Source organism: Coturnix japonica, chromosome 5 (genome assembly GCF_001577835.2).
Source record: "Coturnix japonica isolate 7356 chromosome 5, Coturnix japonica 2.1, whole genome shotgun sequence".
NCBI classification, from domain to species: domain Eukaryota; kingdom Metazoa; phylum Chordata; class Aves; order Galliformes; family Phasianidae; genus Coturnix; species Coturnix japonica.
The window spans coordinates 7,354,613-7,372,096 of record NC_029520.1 but is presented as its reverse complement, the minus strand read 5'-3'; the positions used below and the strand labels follow the sequence as shown (position 1 = coordinate 7,372,096).

The window sequence follows — 17,484 nt, the reverse complement described above, 5'->3', positions numbered from 1 at the left end:
TCATAGAATTGCCAGGGCTTCCTGAAAGGGTAGTGGGGAGATGGCCATAGCAGGAGGAGAAGCAGATAGTTTATGTGGATAGAGGCCAGTTGTGAAGTGTCTTCTGCATTTTGGGTGTTATTTTATGTTTTATTTTATTTCAGGATGAATTATGTATGGTTTACTTGGCAAGCTTCTGCACTTATGTTGGTTATCCTCTGAAATCATCCATCGTGTTTCTGTTCACTTTGGTAGGAGGTAGAGCACTGCTGCAGGTCAGGTGCCCCCCTCTGAGCAGCACCCATTGCCCCAGTCAGCTCGTGCTGCCTGAGGTACCTGTTGCAGGTTTGATGCCTTAAATTGTGGAAGCAGTAAGCTACTTCTAAGGACTTGTTCTACACAACTGGAAATTGTTCTGTGTACCACTGGTTATTTTTTATACATTAGCATAACTGTGCTGGTAGTTACTGTAAATCTGAATCACCTGCTTTTCCTGGGATGAAAATAAAGGTTTGTGTTTCAGGAACTTGCAACCAGCGTTGTAAAGCTGAACATTGTATGAAGTTGGATATGGGTTATTTCAGTAGCGCCTGGGAAAAGTTTTGTGAACTTATATAGAAGATAAAAGTATTTTTCAGTTATTAATAAGCACCACTTTCAACTAATTGTGTTTGAAGGACGTAGTAGTCTGTGTCTGTGAGAAAAAATAATAAGAGAACAGGTGTTTCCCTGCTATCCCATGGACAGCTGTTTGGTGGCCTCATCTCAGCTGATGAAAATGGGAATCCCTAGGAGTCCCAGTTCTGCAGAGGTGGAGCCAAGGGGTTTTGGCTTCACTGATGAATGGCTTATGGCCAGCATTGTGTGCTCACAGCACGGGAGGGATGCTCTGTGCCCACCGGCACCGGCGGGACTCGAACCGGCAATCCCAGAGCTCTGGGAGGTGCAGCGCCGTTGCTCGGAACTGCCGCCGTTCAGGAGCGGCAGCGCGGCCCCGTGCGGCGGCGGTTCGAGGGCAGTGCCGTGGGTCGGGGTTCGAGGAGCGCTCCGCTTCTCGCAACGCGGTGTATGAACCCTGCTGGGCTGCTGCTGTGTGTGCATGTCGGGTTCTGCCTTCTGCAGAGCACGCCTGCCATGAAGTCATTTTTGGTGCTGATTGAAATCATCTGTTTTCAGTTCTTTGACAAATTAATTGAACTTTCCTCTGACTCAGGGGCCTTCTGACTTTTGAAGCAGATTTTGTCTACACGCAGTCTCCCAGACGAACACAGTTCAATTTTCTAGGCTCTAAAGGAACTTTACATTTCCAGCAAGCCAATGAAAGCGGCATTTGTTCTGGTGATACCATGTCGGCTTTTACAAACATGGCACAGGAATAGATGCTTATAACTTGCTTGTTTTACTGCAGCCGATAACCGGCTCTGAGACGTGTTAGATCCTGAGATACACGGTGCTGATAATGTGTGGGCTATGGGCAGCTTTCCTCCATGGATGTGAGAAGAGCTCTCAGTAAGGAACTGTGAGAGTGCTGCAGGACAGGAACCAGCCCCTGTGCTGTGCTCAGAAACCACCATGTGCTGAGGGCTGCTCCTTGTGCCAGCTTGGTGCCATTCCATGTGGATTAGCAGGATTTGCCAAGCTCAGCAGGAATCCAGATCCCTTCTTCCCCCCAAGTTCAGGGTCATCATTTGGGCTCATTAGCAATATGGCTCACTCAACCATTTTGTTGATCTATCTATGTGGGCTTTTAAAACTCAGGATAGATTTCAGCCCACTCTCCAAGCTAAGCACGTGCCATTGTATCTTGCTGAAGAGCATCTGCTGCTTTTCTTGACCAACCTTATTATACCATTTTCTCCACCCCACCCACGCCAAAATCGAACCTTAAATAATTGAACTTTGCAGCCCTCCTGGAAAATATTTCTCATCCCTCTTATTAAATGCAATTAATACAGAAAGACCTCTATGCACCTCTTGGAAATCAAACCCAACTCCTGTCCTGCGTAACCTGGACTGGCTGCAGAATTGTTGCCACCCCCACCCCCCATTTCTAGCTCTTTGTCTTCTAACTAATTTACAGCTGCTATTTTGAGTAGTTAGGTCACCAGCACTGAGTTCACTGAAAGTCTGTGTTCAACTGAAGTGTTAGGAAGGAATTAAAACAAAGATATGAGAATCATAGCAATAGGTAGTTGAAATTTCAACACGAAACCTCAGACCCAAACATTCCGAAATGCCCAGGAAATATGTAAGTGAACCCAGACTCCTACTTTATGATTTACCCCTGTCTGTGAATTGGCCAAACCAAACCCTCAGATTCCGTGTGCACCCAAGCCTTTTGGTCACTGTCTTTAGTTTCAGTGATGTTTTCAATCTGATGACAAATCTGAGCTTTGCAGCTTGCACCTTTTTACATTATTAATTCAATTATGTTACCATTTTTAGGACTGTCGCTTGGAAGAAATCACCCTTTGATTTCTAAGCAGAGCCAAGTCAGTAAAAGAATATCTGCAGAGCTTTCCATAGGTGCCAGAAGTGAGTGAAATTAGAGCTGTTACAGTCCACGACAGGAGCACCACCACAGTTTTCAGGCCTGTGTCTGCTCTCAAGAGTGCTGGTGCTCACTAGAGAACAGGAAAAAAATGTTAGGAAAATATCTTTGTCAAATGACACATTTTTGGATGCCAAGTGGTTTGCAATCTGCTCGTGTAATAATGTTGATAATGATATTCAGTGTCTTTGCTTAAGCTTTTCTGTATTTATTATGCAAGCCTAAGAGGTCTGTCAAAAACGTAGCTAGAGATTGGACATGGAATCTGCAGCTGTTCAAACTTTTTACTATCCAGCCACAATAGTTACTAAGGCACATTGAAAACTTGCTGTTGTGAGTGTACTATTAACACTTCAGGGCTCTGAAGCAACATGAAAAACAGTCGCTGTTTCAGGCTTTTTCAGAAATATCGTGCAAAAGGATGGCTATATTCAGCTGGACTACCCAATCCTACCCACTGCTTGCATTTTGTGCTCTGCTGTGAAACGAAGGTGCATTGGATGCATGTAATCTTGCTATGAATTTGCAAACTTTCACACTGTTCTGCCAGATGTCAGGTCGAGGGGATTTTGTGTCTTTTTCAGTCAGAACTCACACAGACTTTAAAATTCTCCTTGCAACCCCTTACAGTTTAACTTGAATAATAAGGAAGGTAAGTGTAAAGGAAAGATCATTGAGTTGCTTTGCATTTCTGGAGTAATGATGACAAGTGATTCTTGTGCCTTAGGTGAAGGCTGCTGCTGCATGATGTTGAAGGATCAAACATGCATCCTCATACCATTTTAGTTCAATATCAAGTTACAGGATATGTGCAAGTACACTGAGAAATGGAAGTTTTGTTCGTGTTGGTCTGTAATAATCCTTTAGTCCTTCAACAGATGTCATTTGTCATCACTGAGAAATGTCTTTCAGTTTATGTTGAGAAGAATACTGACTTTTATTATATGTTCATACAAATTATGTATATATTATGCAACTCTCCAACAATAGAACATACTCTCCAATTCTCTTTTACCATAGAATTATAGTTTAGAACATCAGCTTTTAATACAGTGAAAAGTGTAGGCATGCAATAAATGAACCAGTAGCCACGAGCTATGACTCAAGTGCGGTCCAAGAGTGTCAACTCAAAACAGTACAGAACTTGAAACAAAAGGGATTTGCCTTCCCCTGTGTATATCAGTTTGTGTTGAAGGATGTTTTTTATTTTTATTTTTAATTTTTTTTTTCAAAGAAGACAGAGACCTTAACATTTGTTTAGAAGTTTGGCCCCAGCCTGGTATCGAGCTGTTCCTTTTGCTCATCCTTCTGAAATGCGGGGATCTACCTGAACTTGCCTTTGTTTATCTCTCTTCACCTGTACTGGCAGGTAATTGCATTTGATGCGTCTCCCTGGCTGAGAAAGAAAGCAAAACTTTGGGATGTTGTGCCAGGATCAACTTGTAGGAAGGGTAGAAAATAGAAACAAGCGGGCTGGTGAGCTGACTGCCTGTGAATTGCCACTGAGCCTGGGGAGCTGGGAAGGAAAGACCATGCAGCTGGCTTCAGACTGAAGCAGGGAGAGAACTCAGTGCTGGGAGTGCAGCCATGCCATCTGAAGAGTGCTGCAGTGTGAAGCAAGTAGCCTATGTGCCTTGCAAGAAAAGAAAAAAAAAAAGAGAGAACTTGAAAGCACTTGTGATTATTCCATATGGCTTCTGAAGCAAAACTCCACTTTGTAATCTAAATTGAGCAGAGTGCTCTTAGTATGAGAGTCAGATAATAAGGCAGTGAACTCAGGGAGTCTTGTCTCAGCTTTTAAGTTGCATTTCTCTTCATCTGCTCTCATAGCCCTTCTAATTCAGTTTGCTTGCAAATGGAGCTTGTTGAGGAAAGCAAAGAATTGATTAGCAGCTAACGCTCATTTAATAAGGGAACAAAATTAGTTTTTCAGCAAAGGAGAATTCACTTCAGGAAGAAAGAGGAGTAACATGCAAAAACTGCATCAACCAAACAGGAAATGGAAATGGTCCCATGTGGTTTAGGTAGTTTTGATTGCGATGCCAAGAGTGTGAATCGCCAAACAGCTTTTGGGCAGCAGTGCAGCCTGGAGCTGTTGACTTTCCCTTTCTTCCCAGCTGCTCTAAGGTGGCGGATCCTCTCCTGCTGCCTCCCTTTGCCTTCAGGGCTGGCAGAGCTGGGGAACCTTATCACAGCTGCTCTGCTGCCTTCACACTGCGTCACTGCTGCCACCAGAAACTCAGCCACTGCCTGAGATTGCTGAAAAAAATTTGCAACTCATATTTACAAACATTTGCTGGACAGAATTTGTTCTCATTCGTCAAACAATTTTGAGCAGGAAATTGGTTATGAGAAATAGGTAGTCCATGTGGTGCGGACCATGGAAAGCATGTGTATGTATTGTCTAACATGGCTAATATGCTGCCAGAATATGAAGTACAGGGAGTACAACTAGGAGGTGTAGCAGAGGCGTTTGTTGGTTTTGTTTTTTTTTCTTGTCCCTATTGCAATGATGGATTATGTCAGTTAAACACTTTAGGAAACAGAAGCCACTTCCCCATAGGAACTTAGCAGCAGTAGTCACAGCTGAACCACAGACACCCCATGTTTGAATACAGAGTGATGCCAGCCTTAAGTAAATGAGTTTTAAAAGCAGCATCACATAAATGTGTCTGAATAAAATAGAGTGGATCGGAAGCAGTTCCTGAGACTTAAGTGAATGACCTTTCTTGCTGCTGTCGTTCCAAATGTTTGGCAGGCTCTCCTCTGACCACTATATTTCATTTCCATGCACCCTTGTACTTCCCAGTTCCGTCCAGGAGCAGAAGCAGAAGTAATAAAATACCACAAGAAAAGCTATTCTTGTGATATTTCCGTTCCTACTGGATGCAGCACCAACAGGAAGTCTCATGAGAAAGTTTGTTCCTTTGCAGTTTCCAGGCCCCCTTTGGAAACCCAAGCAAGTTGGTTGAAATAAGGTTTGGGGAATGAAACTCCTTCTCCCCCTTTTGAGAGATGCCATCCTCCCTTCTGGAAAGGTGTGAGAGCCTAGCAGCAGGTGATGCTTGTGGCTATCCTTCTGCAATGCATGCCCAGACCCTGTGGCCTGCACAGCGTGCTCTGGGTGGGCTACCTGTCCCCCAGGGGCCTGGGATGGTGAGAGGGGAAAGAGGTAAAGAGAGCCATGGGAGCAGCCCACAGAAACTGTCACAAGATATTAAGAAAAACTCCACTATCCTTAAGAGTATTTGTATGATTCTCATCTTTCCTGCTATTGCTCTCTATGTGTTGCAGGCAGGACAGGGAAGGAGCTGTGCCTGCTGGTTCTGCTTGCCTTATATGTTAGGTTTCGGGTGATAATGCAGTTTGGCTGCATGCATGGGAGTTGTACTGCCTCTAAGCCCAAGAAATACCACCCAGGGTCCAGTTCCCAGCCCACAGGCACCAGAGGGAACCTTTCTGTTAACTTCGTAGGGCAGCCGGTCAAGTCCACAGAGACCTGCAGAGCTTCAAAACTCCCTGAAAAGTTTTGCAGAAGCGCTGCTGCTCAGCTTGCTGATGGACACACACACTGTCAAAGATGATGACTCAGACTTAAACCCTTCCTGAAATGTCGCTCTGTAAAATAAATGCCTTCCCTCTTGGTAACCGATACAGTATTTCTGGCTCTCCAGCTGCAGCCCCGAATTGCAATTGCAGTGTCACTCTGGCAGTTGAAAAAACCTTGTCATAGTCATCTGCTTCAACACTGAGCATCTAGTCCAACTGACTGCGGGCCTCCACCAGGCTTTGTTTCCCTCACATGCAGCCTGGATGCAGGTTTCTAATGATGTTTGATACTCAGGACATTTGGAGCTGGAATGCAACCACTTAAAACTGTTTGGTTTGTCACTTTTGGACTTGCTACACAAGGCTCTGTTAATACAAACAGGCCTGTTTGTGATATTCATCAGACAGTGGAAGAAATTCCTCTGATGTCTGTATAATGCAGTGAGCAGACTCCTTGATTATTAACATACTGATTGTGTACTCTTATTTCAGATGTTAGCTCAGCACTGGGGAAAGAGAGCTGGGGGAATAAAAAATGTAAGACACATGACATGCTTGGGATTTGGTCTGTGAAACTGGAAAAAATATTTACACAGTTAGATCGTGTTATTGTCATTCTTTCCTTTTATGTAATATTTGGAGAAGCCGCTGAATTTTTAGTTCTTACCCAAAGCAAGCCACACCTCTGAGCATTGTAGGAGTGGGGATGGGTTCAGCATGTCTCCATCCTTTCTTAATCCTTTCACTGATGTACTCATTAGTGCTGGCACAGCGATCATCTGATGCATTCTCTTCCCTCCCAAGCACTTCCTTAAGCTCAGCATTCACATCCGTGCTGAACTAGGAGCCCAGCAGCGGGGACTCTCAAACGCTTGCCGGGTGCTGCCCAGCCATGCTCCTGTTTGTGGCTGCTGGATGCAGAGTCTCACGCGCTCCCTGCAGCTAACCACATCTTTGTCGCCAGCCCTCAGTAAAAGCTGCAGAGTCAGGAACCGCGCCTTGCTTGATAGTGCATGAAAATAGCCCCTCAAGTACAAGCCGCAGCGATCGACATGCTTTGTATTCCCTGGCCAGAAATAACTCTGGTGGGTATCAGTTGCTGCATCCTGTCACCAGCTACTTAACGGTTTACAATACTTTCATTTATTAATAAGGCATTTTTGATGCCTTAGTCATAGAAAATACAGCAGATACTTTTTGTGTTACTCAGAATTTTCATCCCGCGGGTATTGTATCCTCTTTTAATTTGCTCTCTGTTATTTTTGTGAAGGAACTTTCACTTTTGGTTAGTTTCAGAGCCCACCCTGGATATCCCCTGGATGGGCTGAAGTACATTAGCTAGGACATTAACTAACATTAATGTGGAAATTCAAAATCCAAACAGAACTTGTCCTGTTGCCCAACAATGAGTCATTGTCCTTTTTCTCTTTTTAGCCAACAGCAGACTCAGAAGCTGTGAGACAGTTTCCTGGAGATAAGAGATAAATCGGAGGGAAACCTGGCAAAAAGATGATGGTCAAGCTGCAAGATATCATTTCCTCCAAAGCCCGTACATACTAATTAACCATTCCAAGCATATTTTCAACAGCATTTAGGGATTTCCTCATCAAAATAAACTTCCTCCCATGTTATCTTCATTTTTGACATCCGGTGCTACGGTCTGATAGAAGAATCAGGGTTAGAATTCTTAGTATTGGGTTGTGTATGTGTTTCTGTGTGTGTATATGCACAAGCACCCCCCACACACACATACACGCACACGATTGAAGCTTTGCCAGTATTACTTAGGAATTTTAATGCCTCCTCCAAAGTCCTCTGTAGTCAGCAAGAGATTTTCTGTTAACTTCAGTAGTAGCAGTATCGAGCCTCTATCCTTCCGCAACCAGATTTTTTCATTTATGCCTTATGACTTGTTTATAACAAACTACAGATGGGCTTGAGTCATAAAGTTCAGAGTATTTGGTTTAGAGGTTTTGCTTTGGGCCCATCCCTTTAATGTACTGCTTATTCCAGACCTGCCTTTTAAAAGGAAAATATTGTCAGAATGAAAGTGTATGTGCAATAAACAAACTTCTCATTTCCTTCCTCTTAAGTTTTTCCTCTTCTGAAGCTGATTCCTTAACTGGACAATTAGTTTTAGGACTGCCATTGAATGCAAACTTGTCATACCTGATTTGCAATCTTTTCTGTTTCAAGTGCTATCAATTATTTTCTAACTAGATGCTCCTGTGGGATCAGCTGTCACTAAGAGCAAATTTGAACACAATGGGTTGCTTCCTATTTCCAAAAGAATCTGAAGATTGTCAAAGCTTGACAGGCAGCTCCAGTTTTAAGATGAAACAGATAAGTCGGGTTTCCCTGTTAGGTGCTTTTGAACACAAGTAGATAAAGGAAGCATTGTTTCCAAAGAGGGAATGCCAAATTCACTCTTATTAAGAACAAACTGCAGTTGCTTTAAACGCACAGTCAAATAAATTTGCACTGCAAGAGATAATAAAATACTAGTCTTTGTAAATGTTTCTGCAGACCTTGCTGCGCTTACAAATATGACTGTTTTTAATTTTTAATGGGAGATTGAGTGGAATACTTCAAAAGCTGGTGTATGGTAGAACCTAACTATTGTGTAGATCATGTAGATACGGTATGGATTTCGTAAACAAATATACTGACAGTCATCAAGCAGTTAGATTTATCTAACCCTGGTTTTGAAAATGTGTCATGAATTGGATGCCTTGCTAGTTATTAATGTACACTGCACATGAAGATGAAGCGTGTGTTGTTTTAGTGATGTCATAAATGAGAAGTGTTACGACATTTAGACCTAAGTTAGCAGTAGCTTTGTTTTCTTCTAAACAACTTTTGCTTCAGGATAAGATGGTGCTATTGAATCATTTATTTGAGCAAAGAGTTGTGAGAATATCATTGGTTGGGGGAAGATTATTCTGAGAGGTGATACTAGTTTACTGGTTCCAAGGTCTGAAGTGTTCCAGGTATCCAGAGAAGAGACTCACTGTTGGCTCTGACACATTTATTACCTGCTTCAGGAAAGTGAGTAGTCCTTCCAGTCTCCTTCTGTTTGAAAAGTCAGTCTTTTTGCACATCTGGTTGGCGACCAATGTGTCAGTTGTTGCTAGAGTCTGCCCTGTGTCTTCACCCACTACGTAAAGGGCAAAGAACTCTTTGCAATGCAAGGCAAAAGAACTTCCTTACTTGAGCAACTAATCACATGCCTGTTAACTGAATGAATTACGCAGATACAAACACTTCTGATTTTGTTGGAAGTGTCTTACTGAATGAAAATTTGACAGGTGTTGTAGGACTGTTGTTCAGATGCACATGCGAAATCTTGCTGGGAGAGAGTATTTTTTTTCTTCCTCCCTCTAAAATAAGAAACAATCACAGCAGGAAATATGAAAGGAAGTTGTGATGATTTGAATTTGACTTTTGCAGTCAGTGTAACATTTCAAGCTCAAATGTTTTGAAAATCTTCAATTCAGACCAACATCAAGACAGAGAAAAATTCATGCAGAAGGATTACAGTTGAGAAAACACCAAGGAATGGTACACGTTCCTAGACAGAGAAGTATTGTACAACGTGAATATAGCTGCTGCAATGCTGATGGATTTTTTCCAGAGTGGATCAAAAGGAAGAATTTTGGCCACAAAGGTAACTCATGCGATATACCAAATGGAGGAAAGCAATGTTATTTCCACTTGCAAAATCATAGGGCTCCATTGCCACACTTTCACAATCACCAAATTAGAATCAGGTGTTAATTAGCACTTGTGTTTGGCAAGCTCCGTTTATTGAGAACATTTGCCTTGGTCAGACATTTGATTATTTTGGCTCTGAAACCTGGTTTACATTGATTTAATCATTAGAATACCCTCTTTTAAGGCTTTCAAATGATGCAATTAAGTGCAAATACCACATCTCCTACACAGCAACAAGGATCTCAACAGTTATGATTAATCCAGTAGATACAAATAAGTGTAATTTTCTACCATGTAGCAGGGTCTAATTCTGTAGCAGTGCATGTGTCAATTATTAAAATAATATATCTTTTGCTTGCCCACTGCTATCATTGTTATGTTTATATAACTTGATGTAATTCTAGGCATCTTTACTGAGTTCCCAAAGGAAGAATACAAAATGTTTATTGTATGGAGACATGAGAGTACACATCCAATTTGAAATTCCAGCCATTCACAAAAAATCTCAGTCTTATGATTGCATGCAGAAAGCAAATGGAGGCTGTGGCACAAGCATTGTACAAACCTATCTGCCCTCACAAGAACCACTCATTCGTTCTTAAGTCATTGGTTCATAAATAAGATATTTCCTTTCAGAAGCTCTTCTTCTGCTTAACCATGTATATTCATCTGCTTTCCAAGACCTTGGTGGCAGCCCAGATATTTCAGAGTATTCTTTTAAACATTACTGCTGCTTGTGTTACTGTATAATTTGGAACAGTTTGCTAACAATTTAAACTTACATATTTAAACTAAAATTTTCCATTTCTAATGATCAGTATGAGGGCACAGAAGTGAATCACAATAATGATTTACCTGCAGTTTAAAAATCTTGCTCCTTCTTTTTGGTAGTGAGTAATGATTCAGTGCAGTTGAGATTTTGCTATCAGTTGGACAATGCGGGAAATACTGTGGTAAAATTAATAACGTTTTTCTTATAAAACTTGCCGTTCATATATTCACTTTTTACATTTCAGTGTTGCATTTAGTTCTGACAGGAAGGGCTTTCATTATCTTTACCTTAAGTAATCAATACTCTACTCTACAAGCATGGCCAGAGTTTCTAACAGACCTACTGGCCAGAACTGAGGTGTCAGGATCCAGCACTTCGTATTTAATTTAATTCCCATATGACAGAAGAAAAACACCCTGACAAAAGGAAGTCATCTCTCAGAGGAGTGCTAAATGTACTCCTTGAATAGCCTTACAATGGTGATTTTTATCAGATGAGTCGTCCGCCAGGTTTTATGAACCAGCGCTCATGTTGTGGATCCACCGGGGGTTTGTTCTTCTCTCCATGATACTGTCATTGGAGGGAGTAATGAGTAGGCAGATGCTTAGATCAAGTGGCAGAGTCTGTCCACTCCTAAGCCTGTAGCCAAAATCAACAGTGTGTCTTTACAGTTGATCTAGGGAATGATGTTACAAAAATGGGATGTTTGCACTAATGACTTAGTCAAATACATCTGGAGCCCTTTTCCCTGAAGAAATGAAACGGGTGTAATAACACAGCACAGTCTCCTTATTATGTAAATCATGAGGCAGAAAGCTGAGGATGTTATTTAAAGAAAACTGAAGAAAGCTGAAGATTTGCTCGAGTAATTTCCCGTTTTTACCCCATATGAGATCTTGCAGATGGCAGGAAGGAATAGAAAAAGATGCAAGCCATCTAACTTCCAAATGTGAGATGATTCTCTTCTTACAGTGAGTATTTAAGCCACTGAAAACATGGAGTTTTCTACAACAGATGTGTCTGAATGCTTTTTGAATAAGAAAACCAATCCAGACTTTATCCACACTTCCTGTATGTTTAAAATCAAGGTTACCACTGGTGGTGGAATTCTGGAGGCATTAATTTTAAAAGGTGCTTTAAGACACACTCTGGTTTCGAGCCCAGCAAATCTCCCTAGCTTGAAAATGGAATTTTCCTACTTGTCACTCTAACTGAAACTTGGATACAATGGGAAACTGGGAAAGAATGAACTAGAATGTTTTCTCTGATTTTTGACTGGTAGTGTGGAGTTCATCTTTAATTCATCTGAAGTTTGCTGTCAACATTTTGACTTATTTTGTTCAAGTCATTTGGGATCATGGCATTTTTTTTGGAAGACTTCTCCCACAACTTGATTCAAAATGTACCATCTAGAAATGAAAGTAAAGCATTATGGGTTGCTGCAGGTGAATGAAGAGAAATGAACCTACAGGCCATTCCCTCAGCTCTCAGCAAAGCCACTCCAGTTCCCTTACACAGAAAAAAGCAACCAAAACAACACGGCTGCTTTACTCTTCTGGAACAGCAAGATTTTTCTAAGTAGATAAAGCAGATCTATGCAAGAGACAATCTTTTTAAGGGCAGAATTCAGAGATAAAGTTCTCTAGGGAGTGCTGACTGCCACAGAGCACACCTGAGTTTGCTTGACTTGCCCATCAAGGCCTATTCCTCTTACATTTCGTGTTCAGCACAGGAAAATGTGTGGAGGTGTCAGTGCATCGCAGCTTGGTGTGCTATTGGAAAGAACTCGAGTGCTTCAGAGATGAGATGATTACATGTATGGATTTACATAAATGAGAACAGATAAGAGTTACCTTAAGATTTGGAGGCTTACCTAGAGCTGAGATGAGGCAGACAACCTGCATCATTCACTGCCCTTGAATTTGCAGAATATTTGTTATGGCTTATTGTGTACTGTGTACTGTGTATTGTGTGGCTCAGGTGTTGGTCAAGATATTGATGACTTTCACTGATTCAGCAGTTTCAATCCAGTGTAACTTTTCTTGCAGGAGAACAATGTTTTGCACTTCAAAAATCAACCTTTTTCTTAGTACTACTTGATATTTTTTCCCCCTAATTTGCATGGTGAATCTTGTTTATGGGGACCAATAACTTTCAGCACATATGAGTAAACTGTTAATATGAAAGAAAGCTATAGCCAGCTGTCAGAAGTGATGACTACAGCTAAGTAAAATGTTTCTGTGTATTAGAGAAGCAAGATTTTCCATTCTGCACTGAAAAATCCAAAGACTTCAGTTACCTCATCAAAGACAGCAAATCATCATGTACTCTCCCTCTGTCTGCCCTTGCCCTAGCCAAGTGTTCAAGGCTCCAGCTGACACCTCTGCTGAATCTCAGTGGGGCAGCAGAAGGGGTTACTCATGCATGTGGAAAGGCACAAGGAGAAAACCTGTGTCAGATCCCTGTTACTGTAGCTTGTTTCCAAATAACATCGATAGCAGCTAAAAAGACTTGATGAAGAGTTCATGGTGATAGCTTCTAACACAGAACCAGAGCAGATAGCTGGCAGTAAAAGCTTAAACCCTAACTGTTAGCTCCAGGAATACTGACCCACAGGAACCTTCACTTCCTACATTTTTTCCCCTTTTTCCATACTTGCCTGCTCTTATTTCTGGTTTATTGGTATCTGCTTTCCTAATATCTTTAGGCTTCAGAGTGCATGATAATTCACTAGTTTAAAGACAGTTAACATTTTGACAAGTTTATGGACATCCATCTAAATACGCAGAACAGAAGCTCAAGCATTCCCCTAGTTGAAGGCTATGTGAAGTATATGTTTTGCACCTCCTAAACTCACAATCTGTATTTAATAGCAAGAAACTAATTATAGGACTGCATGAAAATTTTCTTCCTGACTGTGTCAAGATTCACTTATATAAACAGGATGTTTTTGTACTCAAAGGCATCATCAGCTACAGATATGGTACTACCTTCAAAAATCTTATTGATAAATTTTACTATTAGGCTCTTTCCATTTTTTTCACCTCTGAATAGCCTGATCAATAGGATGAGTGTTTCAATTTGCATGTATCTTTAGTCTTGAATGTTTGCATGGCTTGCTATTCAAGAGTGAGGTACTGAGGCTCTTTGCTAAAAAGCAGGGGCTTTTTAGTCGTGTCTTGATTGGCTATAACATAGACCAAGTTAACAGCCTTAATGAAATAATGTTCTGCTGAAGATAGCAAAGCATACTTCCCTGCACTGTTGGGATCTGGGTTCAAGCAAGAACTTATTATTTCTGAAATATGGAATACATTTGCACTTGGAACACATGTCCTTTTTATGCCCTCTGGTTCATGAGCTGGTTGCAAAGCTACAAATTTGCTATAAAATTCCTTTTAAGGTGCAGTGCTGCTAGAAATTTGTAGAAAAATAGAGGCTCTTTCATCCTTTGTATTTAAACATGCAATTTGCTTTAACAGGATTTGATCAACCATTAAAACCCACTCTGTGTTTTATGTGTTTAACAAAAAACATACTTGCACAAGTAAAATAGACTGCATGAAAGGCTCCAATATACCTATTTATGTTTCACGTATAACAAGATCTTGCAGAACCCCTTTTGTCCTGAGGAGTTTAACACCCCCAGTGGAAGGCTGAGCCCCCTGGAAGGAGAGCTGTGGCTCAGCACCTTGCCAGCACAACGCCTTTGCTCCTTAGGGCTTTGGGTTGGCAGTCCCAGAGCACGGGCTCTGTTTCAACAAGAGGAGTGCTCCAATATAGTGCTTAAGTCACAGCATACCTATGATTAATTCCAGCAATCATCTCTTTTGTCAGAGAATGGCTGGCCAAGTGGTCAGTTCAAGGGGCCCCATCTTAGATGAAATGCTGGGGTGCTGCTGGTGTATGAATCACAAGGAAAGCTTCAAAGTCCAGAGAGTTTTAACGTCTGGAAGAGGATGCTAGTTCCTTACAAGTGTTTACATGGAGTGTCTAATGCTAAATGTCTCTGATGTCACTAACATGACACTCAAAAGAAAGTGTTTGAATATTTGAACACATAGGAGTGTTCAAAGTTTCATCTGAAAGACATGCAATGGTCTCGTGATAGGACAAGGGGAAATGATTTCAAACTAAAAGAGGGGAGATGAAGATTTGACATGAGGGAGAAGTTTTTTACAAGAAGGGCAGTGAGGCACTGGCACAGGTTGCCCAGAGTAGTGGATGCCCCAAGGTCAGGCTGGATGGGCTCTGAGCACCTGATCTAGTGTAGGTGGGCTTGTTCATTGCAGCAGAGTTTGACCAGATGACCTTTAAGACTCCCTTCCAGCTCAAATGATTCTATGATTCTATGAAAACTGAGTATTAACTAACTCTTTCATTTTTATAAGTGATTGATTAGCTATAGAATTACAAGTTTTGCCTTTTTGGTTGTTGGTTTGTTTGTTTGTTTTGTGAAGAAGATTTTTTCATATAGTTCTGTTTGTTTACAAAGATATGCAAAGCTTTGTTTTCTTGCAGACATCAAGCAACAAAGAATATTTGCTGTTCAAAAGCCTTTTCAGGAGCAGCACTTAGCTCAAAAGCCTGTTCTCTTAGATTTCCTTGACGTGACTTTTTTCCAGTGTATCTTCTGTTTATCTGTTTATTTGTTTGTTCTTTTTTTATTCTTCTGTCCTTAATTCTCCATTGCTTTCTCTTGCTTTTGGGGGGATATTTTTTTAATCTTTTCAAAAACACACAAAACTGATAACCAGAAAACCTCAACTGACTGAGTCCATATGTCTGTATTGGAGGTACTGTGGTTTCAACTATCAGATCCTGTAAAGTTATTTATAGATTACCAGAAAGACACTATAAACGTAAGCACTGGTGGAAAATCAAGAAATTAATTGTGTGCAAAACAGAAACATTTCAAAGATATTTTCAGTCTTTGAACTAAAAATGTTAAATTTATTTGATATCTTGTGCTCTGTATTTCTATAGGGATATTGTTTTCTTTGTTGTCATTAGCAGCAGAATATTAGAAGCTGTTGACTTCATATTTCGTGTATTCTTACCTTTTTGAAATTGTTTCTGACCATGAAATCCCAATAATTTCCCATCAGTTCAATGCATACAGCCAGGATTACACCTGACTGAGTTATTGTGATTTATAAGATAATAAATATTCTCCTGCTTTTCACACATGTATGTCTATTTAAAGCTAAGGATTACCTCTGTGTAACTAGTTTTAAAAGAATATTTTACCATGCAGGATGTCATATTTGCCTTCTTGCTCTTTATTAAATCTCATATCTTTTGACTGACCAAGTGATCCTAAGACCTCTAAAATATTCTGTCATCTTTCTAATTGGATACACTTTTTTTGCTGGAAAACAGATGTGATCAACTGCAGTCATCTGTGAAGCTGAAACAAAATGCAGCATGTTTTCTTAGGAAAACTTTATCAGTAACTTTACCTCCTCACCAAACATAGGCATAATCCATAAATAAAAGAGTTGCTATTTGATGAAAAGGAGGAAATTCTATCTTTGTAAATGACAGGGAAAGTGAACTGTGGTCACCCAGAATTCCTGCAATCAAAGCCTACTCATGCTTACTTTAATTATTCTGATGTGCGTTCCCATTCAACTTTAATAGTACTGCTTGTACCAGTAAAAGGTTCTCAATTGCAAGGGTCACGTTGGCTTTGTTTTCTTCATCTGTGGTTTAGACTTAGAAAGGCTGCACAAAAGACAGGGATCCTTTGAGAGAGTCCTCTGTTTGCTCATTCCTGCCTTGCCCGGGAGAGACCAGCACAGATCCAGTGGTTGATTTTGGGAATGCCCTGGTAGCAACAGAGTGGGAGGGAGGAAGCTGCTCTTAAGAAGCCACGGGAGTCAAAACCAAAGGGAAAGGTGTTGTTGGATGGCAAAGACTGGATGGCAAAACTCAGTGGCTACCCAGAGTAAAGAACAGAGGAAATCAATGAAATCAAATAGATCAGTCAAGGAGGTGACTGCAGCAATTGTTGAATTTTTGTACATTTTATTATTTGTAATTTTAGCTTTAATTTGGCCAATCCCAGTGAGTACTGGAAAGTAAAAAATCTAGTTAGCAAAGTTAGACTGAATTGGGAACACATCTACAAATTACAATTATGGCTGAGTAACTTTATTTTTTGTGGGGACTGCAGAACTTGTGTGGAGGGAGGAGTACTGCAAATGCTATTTATTTTGATCAGTGGAGAATTTGATACATCCAAGAATTTTAGAGAGTTTTAGTCTTGTTCAAAGCTCCAGATGGGTTTAGTCTGAGGCTTTGGCAATCTGTGATGGACTCATACTTGGGCCTCACCTCTGCTTTGTATGTAAATTGTGGAGTTATTTACATAAAAGCTATCTTCTTTTCTTGGAAAATGTTGTTTTTCTGTCAGCCACTCTTTATCTGTGTACAGGGTCAGGTCTGTCTTGGAGAACTCATCCCCACAGAAGCAAGAGGGAGGCTGCGCCAGTAACTCCTGTGGGAGGTCTAGCTGGGAAGCCATCTTTGGCAGCACAGCCCTACCCCAGGATTTCAGCCCATCACAAGGACTAGCTCGGCTCCTGCCTCTAGTGCTTCAGTCTGCTTGAAAACTCAGACATCAATAAGGCAGTTAAGGTAGGTGATATCGTTAGGTATTATTTACCTGTTAAGGTTAAGGCACATCTTCCTTTTCTGTGAAAATCAAACTCCTTTTGTCAGCATAAAGCTTTAGGAACTGTGAGATCTACAGTCACCAGAGTTCTACAATGCTTGTGCTTTTATCTTGGTACAGTTTAGTACAGAGGCCTCGCAGACATCTAAAAACATTTCAATATAAATTTATAATTAATTTTATTTGCTATTGCAATATAATGTCAATAATCAAACTGAAATCAAAGGATGGATAGGGATT

The 17,484-nt window shown here is 40.9% G+C and overlaps 2 long non-coding RNA genes across 19 annotated transcripts in view; both read left to right on the top strand.

The window, feature by feature from the left end:
- The window catches only part of LOC107314431, a 301,532-nt gene that overhangs the window by 214,449 nt on the left and 69,599 nt on the right, over positions 1-17,484 (top strand). For 15 of the 18 annotated variants that reach the window (XR_004307622.1, XR_004307616.1, XR_004307632.1 and 12 more), the window contains one exon: positions 17,005-17,207. The exons of the other annotated variants lie outside the window; for them this stretch is intronic. This is a non-coding gene — a long non-coding RNA (uncharacterized LOC107314431). The remainder of the gene's footprint in view (positions 1-17,004; positions 17,208-17,484) is intronic. 18 annotated transcript variants of the gene reach the window in all.
- Positions 6,732-8,160, top strand: LOC107314435. Its single transcript, XR_001555446.2, has 2 exons — positions 6,732-7,164; positions 7,514-8,160. It is a non-coding gene; the product is annotated as an uncharacterized LOC107314435 (long non-coding RNA).